General features: G+C 52.0%; 1 long non-coding RNA gene across 1 annotated transcript; it reads left to right on the top strand.

The window, feature by feature from the left end:
• Positions 1-4,572: 4,572 nt before the first annotated feature.
• Positions 4,573-8,667, top strand: LOC138778624 (uncharacterized). The gene is made up of 4 exons (XR_011360888.1): positions 4,573-4,638; positions 5,218-5,253; positions 5,326-5,419; positions 8,533-8,667. It is a non-coding gene; the product is annotated as an uncharacterized lncRNA (long non-coding RNA).
• Positions 8,668-11,513: the final 2,846 nt, after the last annotated feature.

Here is an 11,513-nt window from a genome sequence, read left to right as displayed (position 1 = left end):
TACAGCAGATAATACAGGTGTATACAGCATGGAGGGGGGGCAGTGTACTGTACAGCAGATAATACAGGTGTATACAGCATGGAGGGGGGCAGTGTACTGTACAAGCAGATAATACAGGTGTATACAGCATGGAGGGGGCAGTGTACTGTACAGCAGATAATACAGGTGTATACAGCATGGAGGGGGGCAGTGTACTGTACAGCAGATAATACAGGTGTATACAGCATGGAGGGGGGGCAGTGTACTGTACAGCAGATAATACAGGTGTATACAGCATGGGGGGGGCAGTGTACTGTACAGCAGATAATACAGGTGTATACAGCATGGAGGAGGGGCAGTGTACTGTACAGCAGATAATACAGTTTTATAAAGCATGGAGGGGGCAGTGTACTGTACAGCAGATAATACAGGTGTATACAGCATGGAGGGAGCAGTGTACTGTACAGCAGATAATACAGGTGTATACAGCATGGAGGAGGGCAGTGTACTGTACAGCAGATAATACAGGTGTATACAGCATGGAGGAGGGGCAGTGTACTGTACAGCAGATAATACAGGTGTATACAGCATGGAGGGGAGCAGTGTACTGTACAGCAGATAATACAGGTGTATACAGCATGGAGGAGGGGCAGTGTACTGTACAGCAGATAATACAGGTGTATACAGCATGGAGGGGAGCAGTGTACTGTACAGCAGATAATACAGGTGTATACAGCATGGAGGGAGGGGCAGTGTACTGTACAGCAGATAATACAGGTGTATACAGCATGGAGGGGGGCAGTGTACTGTACAGCAGATAATACAGGTGTATACAGCATGGAGGGGAGCAGTGTACTGTACAGCAGATAATACAGGTGTATACAGCATGGAGGAGGGGCAGTGTACTGTACAGCAGATAATACAGGTGTATACAGCATGGAGGAGGCAGTGTACTGTACAGCAGATAATACAGGTGTATACAGCATGGAGGGGGGCAGTGTACTGTACAGCAGATAATACAGGTGTATACAGCATGGAGGAGGGGCAGTGTACTGTACAGCAGATAATACAGGTGTATACAGCATGGAGGGGGGGCAGTGTACTGTACAGCAGATAATAAGGTGTATACAGCATGGAGGAGGGCAGTGTACTGTACAGCAGATAGATACAGGTGTATACAGCATGGAGGGGGGGCAGTGTACTGTACAGCAGATAATACAGGTGTATACAGCATGGAGGGGGCAGTGTACTGTACAGCAGATAATACAGGTGTATACAGCATGGAGGGGGGCAGTGTACTGTACAGCAGATAATACAGGTGTATACAGCATGGAGGGGGGCAGTGTACTGTACAGCAGATAATACAGGTGTATACAGCATGGAGGGGGGCAGTGTACTGTACAGCAGATAATACAGGTGTATACAGCATGGAGGAGGGGCAGTGTACTGTACAGCAGATAATACAGGTGTATACAGCATGGAGGGGGGGCAGTGTACTGTACAGCAGATAATACAGGTGTATACAGCATGGAGGGGGGCAGTGTACTGTACAGCAGATAATACAGGTGTATACAGCATGGAGGGGGCAGTGTACTGTACAGCAGATAATACAGGTGTATACAGCATGGAGGAGGGGCAGTGTACTGTACAGCAGATAATACAGGTGTATACAGCATGGAGGGGGGCAGTGTACTGTACAGCAGATAATACAGGTGTATACAGCATGGAGGGGGGCAGTGTACTGTACAGCAGATAATACAGGTGTATACAGCATGGAGGAGGGGGCAGTTGTACTGTACAGCAGATAATACAGGTGTATACAGCATGGAGGGGGGCAAGTGTACTGTTACAGCAGATAATACAGGTGTATACAGCATGGAGGGGGGGCAGTGTACGTACAGCAGATAATACAGGTGTATACAGCATGGAGGGGGGCAGTGTACTGTACAGCAGATAATACAGGTGTATACAGCATGGAGGGGGGCAGGTACTGTACAGCAGATAATACAGGTGTATACAGCATGGAGGGGGGGCAGTGTACTGTACAGCAGATAATACAGGTGTATACAGCATGGAGGGGGGCAGTGTACTGTACAGCAGATAATACAGGTGTATACAGCATGGAGGGGGGCAGTGTACTGTACAGCAGATAATACAGGTGTATACAGCATGGAGGAGGCAGTGTACTGTACAGCAGATAATACAGGTGTATACAGCATGGAGGGGCAGTGTACTGTACAGCAGATAATACCGGTGTATACAGCATGGAGGGGCAGTGTACTGTACAGCAGATAATACAGGTGTATACAGCATGGAGGAGGGGCAGTGTACTGTACAGCAGATAATACAGGTGTATACAGCATGGAGGGGGGCAGTGTAATGTACAGCAGATAATACAGGTGTATACAGCATGGAGGGGCAGTGTACTGTACAGCAGATAATACAGGTGTATACAGCATGGAGGGGGGGCAGTGTACTGTACAGCAGATAATACAGGTGTATACAGCATGGGAGGGGGCAGTGTACTGTACAGCAGATAATACAGGTGTATACAGCATGGAGGGGGGCAGTGTACTGTACAGCAGATAATAAGGTGTATACAGCATGGAGGGGGGGCAGTGTACTGTACAGCAGATAATACAGGTGTATACAGCATGGAGGGGGGGCAGTGTACTGTACAGCAGATAATACAGGTGTATACAGCATGGAGGGGGGCAGTGTACTGTACAGCAGATAATACAGGTGTATACAGCATGGAGGGGGGCAGTGTACTGTACAGCAGATAATACAGGTGTATACAGCATGGAGGGGGGGCAGTGTACTGTACAGCAGATAATACAGGTGTATACAGCATGGAGGGAGCAGTGTACTGTACAGCAGATAATACAGGTGTATACAGCATGGAGGGGGGCAGTGTACTGTACAGCAGATAATACAGGTGTATACAGCATGGAGGGGGGCAGTGTACTGTACAGCAGATAATACAGGTGTATACAGCATGGAGGGGGGCAGTGTACTGTACAGCAGATAATACAGGTGTATACAGCATGGAGGAGGAGCAGTGTACTGTACAGCAGATAATACAGGTGTATACAGCATGGAGGAGGGGCAGTGTACTGTACAGCAGATAATACAGGTGTATACAGCATGGAGGGAGGGGCAGTGTACTGTACAGCAGATAATACAGGTGTATACAGCATGGAGGGGGGGGCAGTGTACTGTACAGCAGATAATACAGGTGTATACAGCATGGAGGAGGGGCAGTGTACTGTACAGCAGATAATACAGGTGTATACAGCATGGAGGGGGGGCAGTGTACTGTACAGCAGATAATACAGGTGTATACAGCATGGAGGGGGGGCAGTGTACTGTACAGCAGATAATACAGGTGTATACAGCATGGAGGGGGGGGGGCAGTGTACTGTACAGCAGATAATACAGGTGTATACAGCATGGAGGGGGGGGGCAGTATACTGTACAGCAGATAATACAGGTGTATACAGCATGGAGGGGAGCAGTGTACTGTACAGCAGATAATACAGGTGTATACAGCATGGAGGAGCAGTGTACTGTACAGCAGATAATACAGGTGTATACAGCATGGAGGGGGGCAGTGTACTGTACAGCAGATAATACAGGTGTATACAGCATGGAGGGGGGGGGCAGTGTACTGTACAGCAGATAATACAGGTGTATACAGCATGGAGGGGGGCAGTGTACTGTACAGCAGATAATACAGGTGTATACAGCATGGAGGAGCAGTGTACTGTACAGCTGATAATACAGGTGTATACAGCATGGAGGAGCAGTGTACTGTACAGCAGATAATACAGGTGTATACAGCATGGAGGGGGGGGGCAGTGTACTGTACAGCAGATAATACAGGTGTATACAGCATGGAGGGGGGGCAGTGTACTGTACAGCAGATAATACAGGTGTATACAGCATGGAGGGGGGCAGTGTACTGTACAGCAGATAATACAGGTGTATACAGCATAGGGGGGGGCAGTGTACTGTACAGCAGATAATACAGGTGTATACAGCATGGAGGGGGGGCAGTGTACTGTACAGCAGATAATACAGGTGTATACAGCATGGAGGGGGGCAGTGAACTGTACAGCAGATAATTACAGGTGTATACAGCATGGAGGGGGGGGGCAGTGTACTGTACAGCAGATAATACAGGTGTATACAGCATGGAGGGGCAGTGTACTGTACAGCAGATAATACAGGTGTATACAGCATGGAGGGGCAGTGTACTGTACAGCAGATAATACAGGTGTATATAGCATGGAGGGGGAGCAGTGTACTGTACAGCAGATAATACAGGTGTATACAGCATGGAGGAGGAGCAGTGTACAGCAGATAATACAGGTGTATACAGCATGGAGGGGGGGCAGTGTACTGTACAGCAGATAATACAGGTGTATACAGCATGGAGAGGGGCAGTGTACTGTACAGCAGATAATACAGGTGTATACAGCATGGAGGAGGGGGCAGTGTACTGTACAGCAGATTATACAGGTGTATACAGCATGGGGGGGGAGGGAGGCAGTGTACTGTACAGCAGATAATCCTGTCTTTCTTCTCCGTTAGCTCCGCTGCCCTCGGTGTCTCCAACTGAATCTCATGATTCCTCCTCACACGGCTCCCACCCAGGTATATACCGTATCCTTTCCCCCCCCCCCCCCCTGTACCCCATGTGACCTTATGACGGATATATGTGTCCCCTGTACCCCATGTGACCTTATGACGGATATATGTGCCCCCTGTAGCCCATGTGACCCTATGACGGGATATATGTGCCCCCTGTACCCATGTGACCTTATGACGGATATATGTGCCCCCTGTACCCCATGTGACCTTATGACGGATATATGTGTCTCCTGTACCCCATGTGACCTTATGACGGATATATGTGCCCCCTGTAGCCCATGTGACCCTATGACGGGATATATGTGCCCCCTGTACCCCATGTGACCTTATGACGGATATATGTGCCCCCTGTACCCCATGTGACCTTATGACGGATATATGTGTCTCCTGTACCCCATGTGACCTTATGACGGATATATGTGCCCCCTGTAGCCCATGTGACCCTATGACGGGATATATGTGCCCCCTGTACCCCATGTGACCCTATGACGGGATATATGTGCCCCCTGTACCCCATGTGACCCTATGACGGGATATATGTGCCCCCTGTACCCCATGTGACGCTCTGCTTTCTCTCTCCAGGTGGGCACAGTAAGGAGGACCCTCCCCTGGGCACAGGTAACTATAGGTTGGCAGCTGAGTGAGACAGGGGTCATTGCTCGGTGTTCACACTGCACCTCTCACCCGCAGGGGACATGCTCGCCATTATCTTCGCCATACTCTTCGCCTTCACCGCCATCTCTTTCTATGCGTACGTGAAGAGAAATCGCAAGAGGAACCACAGGTACCAGCTGAGAACCCTGTACCCATAGTGCCCCCTCATAGTGCCCCCTCATAGTGCCCCTCATCACTGGGGGATACACACAGACACTGCACCATATGGCCAGCTGTAGGTGCTTAAAGAGACAGTACACCTGATAGCAGGAACTGGTACTGTAATTGCAATAGGGGGATCGGCAGTCTCCCCTGTAGTCTATCACCCTAGTGCCATGGGGGAGGATCAGTAGTCTCTCCTGTAGTCTATGACCCCGGTGCCATGGGGGAGGATCAGTAGTCTCTCCTGTAGTCTATCACCCTAGTGCCATGGGAGAGGATCAGTAGTCTCTCCTGTAGTCTATCACCCCGGTGCCATGGGGGAGGATCAGTAGTCTCTCCTGTAGTCTATGACCCCGGTGCCATGGGGTAGGATCAGTAGTCTCTCCTGTAGTCTATCACCCCGGTGCCATGGGGGAGGATCAGTAGTCTCTCCTGTAGTCTATCACCCCGATGCCATGGGGGAGGATCAGTAGTCTATCACCCTAGTGCCATGGGGGAGGATCAGTAGTCTCTCCTGTAGTCTATCACCCCGGTGCCATGGGGGAGGATCAGTAGTCTATCACCCTAGTGCCATGGGGGAGGATCAGTAGTCTCTCCTGTAGTCTATGACCCCGGTGCCATGGGGGAGGATCAGTAGTCTCTCCTGTAGTCTATCACCCCGGTGCCATGGGGGAGGATCAGTAGTCTCTCCTGTAGTCTATCACCCCGGTGCCATGGGGGAGGATCAGTAGTCTATCACCCTAGTGCCATGGGGGAGGATCAGTAGTCTCTCCTGTAGTCTATCACCCCGGTGCCATGGGGGAGGATCAGTAGTCTCTCCTGTAGTCTATCACCCCGGTGCCATGGGGGAGGATCAGTAGTCTCTCCTGTAGTCTATCACCCCGGTGCCATGGGGGAGGATCAGTAGTCTCTCCTGTAGTCTATCACCCCGGTGCCATGGGGGAGGATCAGTAGTCTCTCCTGTAGTCTATCACCCTGGTGCCATGGGGGAGGATCAGTAGTCTCTCTTGTAGTCTATCACCCCGGTGCCATGGGGGAGGATCAGTAGTCTCTCCTGTAGTCTATCACCCCGGTGCCATGGGGGAGGATCAGTAGTTTCTCCTGTAGTCTATCACCCCGGTGCCATGGGGGAGGATCAGTAGTCTCTCCTGTAGTCTATCACCCCGGTGCCATGGGGAGGATCAGTAGTCTATCACCCTAGTGCCATGGGGGAGGATCAGTAGTCTCTCCTGTAGTCTATCACCCGGTGCCATGGGGGAGGATCAGTAGTCTCTCCTGTAGTCTATCACCCCGGTGCCATGGGGGAGGATCAGTAGTCTCTCCTGTAGTCTATCACCCCGGTGCCATGGGGGAGGATCAGTAGTCTATCACCCTAGTGCCATGGGGGAGGATCAGTAGTCTCTCCTGTAGTCTATCACCCCGGTGCCATGGGGGAGGATCAGTAGTCTCTCCTGTAGTCTATCACCCCGGTGCCATGGGGGAGGATCAGTAGTCTCTCCTGTAGTCTATCACCCCGGTGCCATGGGGGAGGATCAGTAGTCTATCACCCTAGTGCAATGGGGGAGGATCAGTAGTCTCTCCTGTAGTCTATCACCCCGGTGCCATGGGGGAGGATCAGTAGTCTATCACCCTAGTGCCATGGGGGAGGATCAGTAGTCTCTCCTGTAGTCTATCACCCCGGTGCCATGGGGGAGGATCAGTAGTTTCTCCTGTAGTCTATCACCCCGGTGCCATGGGGGAGGATCAGTAGTCTCTCCTGTAGTCTATCACCCCGGTGCCATGGGGGAGGATCAGTAGTCTGTCACCCCTAGTGCCATGGGGGAGGATCAGTAGTCTCTCCTGTAGTCTATCACCCCGGTGCCATGGGGGAGGATCAGTAGTCTCTCCTGTAGTCTATCACCCCGGTGCCATGGGTGGAGGATCAGTAGTCTCTCCTGTAGTCTATCACCCCCGGTGCCATGGGGGAGGATCAGTAGTCTCTCCTGTAGTCTATCACCCCGGTGCCATGGGGGAGGATCAGTAGTCTCTCTGTAGTCTATCACCCTGGTGCCATGGGGGAGGATCAGTAGTCTCTCTTGTAGTCTATCACCCCGGTGCCATGGGGGAGGATCAGTAGTCTCTCCTGTAGTCTATCACCCCGGTGCCATGGGGGAGGATCAGTAGTTTCTCCTGTTAGTCTATCACCCCGGTGCCATGGGGGAGGATCAGTAGTCTCTCCTGTAGTCTATCACCCCGGTGCCATGGGGGAGGATCAGTAGTCTATCACCCTAGTGCCATGGGGGAGGATCAGTAGTCTCTCCTGTAGTCTATCACCCCGGTGCCATGGGTGAGGATCAGTAGTCTCTCCTGTAGTCTATCACCCCGGTGCCATGGGGGAGGATCAGTAGTCTCTCCTGTAGTCTATCACCCCGGTGCCATGGGGAGGATCAGTAGTCTATCACCCTAGTGCCATGGGGAGGATCAGTAGTCTCTCCCTGTAGTCTATCACCCCGGTGCCATGGGGTGAGGATCAGTAGTCTCTCCTGTAGTCTATCACCCCGGTGCCATGGGGGAGGATCAGTAGTCTCTCCTGTAGTCTATCACCCCGGTGCCATGGGGAGGATCAGTAGTCTCTCCTGTAGTCTATCACCCCGGTGCCATGGGGGAGGATCAGTAGTCTATCACCTAGTGCCCATGGGGAGGATCAGTAGTCTCTCCTGTAGTCTATCACCCCGGTGCCATGGGGGAGGATCAGTAGTCTCTCCTGTAGTCTATCACCCCGGTGCCATGGGGGAGGATCAGTAGTCTCTCCTGTAGTCTATCACCCCGGTGCCATGGGGGAGGATCAGTAGTCTCTCCTGTAGTCTATCACCCTGGTGCCATGGGGGAGGATCAGTAGTCTCTCTTGTAGTCTATCACCCCGGTGCCATGGGGGAGGATCAGTAGTCTCTCCTGTAGTCTATCACCCCGGTGCCATGGGGGAGGATCAGTAGTTTCTCCTGTAGTCTATCACCCTGGTGCCATGGGGGAGGATCATTAGTCATGGTCCATAGGATCTTATGGACGTTGATTTTTATTAATTGTTAATAATTTTTATTTCAGATCCTCAGATTCTAAATCGAACGTCATCTATAAAGCAGCAACTGCAGAGGAGAACATAGCGTGATCGGCGGAGCCTGAGTGCAGGGCGGAGCTGGGGCAGTGGTGGCGCAGGGGGGGGAGGGGGAAGTTGTTAGTGTATATAGTCTATATTGTACCAACATATAATGTGCCCTGGTGGGGGCATTTCCCATATTTCTGGTGTTGGGGTGGGGGGGGGGAGGTGTGGAGGAGATTATCACCTGTAGGCTATGACCTGGATGACTACAACACTAGAGCTGATCCCCGGTGATGTTGGATGGTGACACCAGTAGAGCTGATCCCCAGTGATGTTGGATGGTGACACCAGTAGAGCTGATCCCCGGTGATGTTGGATGGTGACACCAGTAGAGCTGATCCCCGGAGATGTTGGGTGACACCAGTAGAGCTGATCCCTGCTGATGTTGGATGGTGACACCAGTAGAGCTGATCCCCGATGATGTTGAATGGTGATACCAGTAGAGCTGATCCCTGGTGATGTTGGATGGTGACACCAGTAGAGCTGATCCCCGGTGATGTTGGATGGTGACACCAGTAGAGTTGATCCCCGGTGATGTTGGATGGTGACATCAGTACAGCTGATCCCCGGTGATGTTGGGTGTTGTCAATAGAGCTTATCCCCGGTGATGTTGGATGGTGACACCAGTAAAGCTGATCCCCGGTGATGTTGGATGGTGACACCACTAAAGCTGATCCCCGGTGATGTTGGATGGTGACACCAGTAGAGCTGATCCCCGGTGATGTTGGATGGTGACACCAGTAGAGCTTATCCCCGATGATGTTGAATGGTGATACCAGTAGAGCTGATCCCCGGTGATGTTGGATGGTGACACCAGTAGAGTTGATCCCCGGTGATGTTGGATGGTGACATCAGTACAGCTGATCCCCGGTGATGTTGGGTGTTGTCAGTAGAGCTTATCCCCGGTGATGTTGGATGGTGACACCAGTAAAGCTGATCCCCGGTGATGTTGGATGGTGACACCACTAAAGCTGATCCCCGGTGATGTTGGATGGTGACACCAGTAGAGCTGATCCCCGGTGATGTTGGATGGTGACACCAGTAGAGCTACTCCCTGGTGATGTTGAGTGTCGTCAGTAGAGCTGATCCCCGGTGATGTTGGATGGTGACACCAGTAGAGATGATCCCGGGTGATGTTGGATGGTGACACCAGTAGAGATGATCCCCGGTGATGTTGGATGGTGACACCAGAAGAGCTGATCCCTGGTGATGTTGGATGGTGACACCAGTAGAGCTGATCCCCGGTGATGTTGGATGGTGACACCAGTAGAGCTGATCCCCGGGGATGTTGGATGCTGACACCAGTAGAGCTGATCCCTGGTGATGTTGCATGGTGACACCAGTAGAGCTGATCCCTGGTGATGTTGGACGGTGACACCAGTAGAGATGATCCCCGGTGATGTTGGATGGTGACACCAGTACAGCTGATCCCCAGTGATATTGGGTGTCGTCAGTAGAGATGATCCCCGGTGATGTTGGATGGTGACACCCAACATCACCGGGGATCAGCTGTACTGGTCTCACCATCCAACATCACCGGGGATCATCTCTACTGGTGTCACCGTCCAACATCACCAGGGATCAGCTCTACTGATGACACCCAACATCACCGGGGATCAGCTGTACTGGTGTCACCATCCAACATCACCGGGGATCATCTCTACTGACGACACCCAACATCACCGGGGATCAGCTGTACTGGTGTCGTCAGTAGAGATGATCCCCGGTGATGTTGGATGGTGACACCAGTAGAGCTGATCCCTGGTGATGTTGGATGGTGACACCAGTAGAGCTGATCGACGGGTGATGTTGGATGGTGACACCAGTAGAGCTGATCCCAGGTGATGTTGGATGGTGACACCAGTAGAGCTGATCCCCGGTGATGTTGGATGGTGACACCAGTACAGCTGATCCCCGGTGATATTGGGTGTCGTCAGTAGAGATGACCCCGGTGATGTTGGATAGTGACACCCAACATCACCTGGGATCAGCTGTACTGGTGTCACCATCCAACATCACCGGGGATCATCTCTACTGGTGTCACCGTCCAACATCACCAGGGATCAGCTCTACTTACGACACCCAACATCACCGGGGATCAGCTGTACTGGTGTCACCATCCAACATCACCGGGGATCATCTCTACTGACGACACCCAACATCACCAGGGATCAGCTGTACTGGTGTCGTCAGTAGAGATGATCCCCGGTGATGTAGGATGGTGACACCAGTAGAGCTGATCCCTGGTGATGTTGGATGGTGACACCAGTAGAGCTGATCCCCGGTGATGTTGGATGGTGACACCAGTAGAGCTGATCCCCGGTGATGTTGGATGGTGACACCAGTAGAGCTGATCCCTGGTGATGTTGGATGGTGACACCAGTAGAGCTGATCCCCGGTGATGTTGGATGGTGACACCAGTAGAGCTGATCCCCGGTGATGTTGGATGGTGACACCAGTAGAGCTGATCCCCGGTGATGTTGGATGGTGACACCAGTAAAGATGATCCCCGGTGATGTTGAATGGTGACACCAGTAGAGATGATCCCCGGTGATGTTGAATGGTGACACCAGTAGAGCTGATCCTCGGTGATGTTGGACGGTGACACCAGTAGAGCTGATCCCTGGTGATGTTGGACGGTGACACCAGTAGAGCTGATCCCTGGTGATGTTGGACGGTGACACCAGTAGAGCTGATCCCCGGTGATGTTGGATGGTGACACCAGTACAGCTGATCCCCGGTGATGTTGGGTGTCGTCAGTAGAGATGATCCCTGGTGATGTTGGATGGTGACACCAGTACAGCTGATCCCCGGTGATGTTGGGTGTCGTCAGTAGAGATGATCCCTGGTGATGTTGGATGGTGACACCAGTACAGCTGATCCCCGGTGATGTTGGGTGTCGTCAGTAGAGCTGATCCCTGGTGAT

The sequence above is a fragment of the Dendropsophus ebraccatus genome, unplaced genomic scaffold (assembly GCF_027789765.1).
Source record: "Dendropsophus ebraccatus isolate aDenEbr1 unplaced genomic scaffold, aDenEbr1.pat pat_scaffold_662_ctg1, whole genome shotgun sequence".
NCBI lineage: Eukaryota > Metazoa > Chordata > Amphibia > Anura > Hylidae > Dendropsophus > Dendropsophus ebraccatus.
Note: the sequence above shows the minus strand (reverse complement) of the source record. Positions and strands in the feature narration are given on the sequence as shown.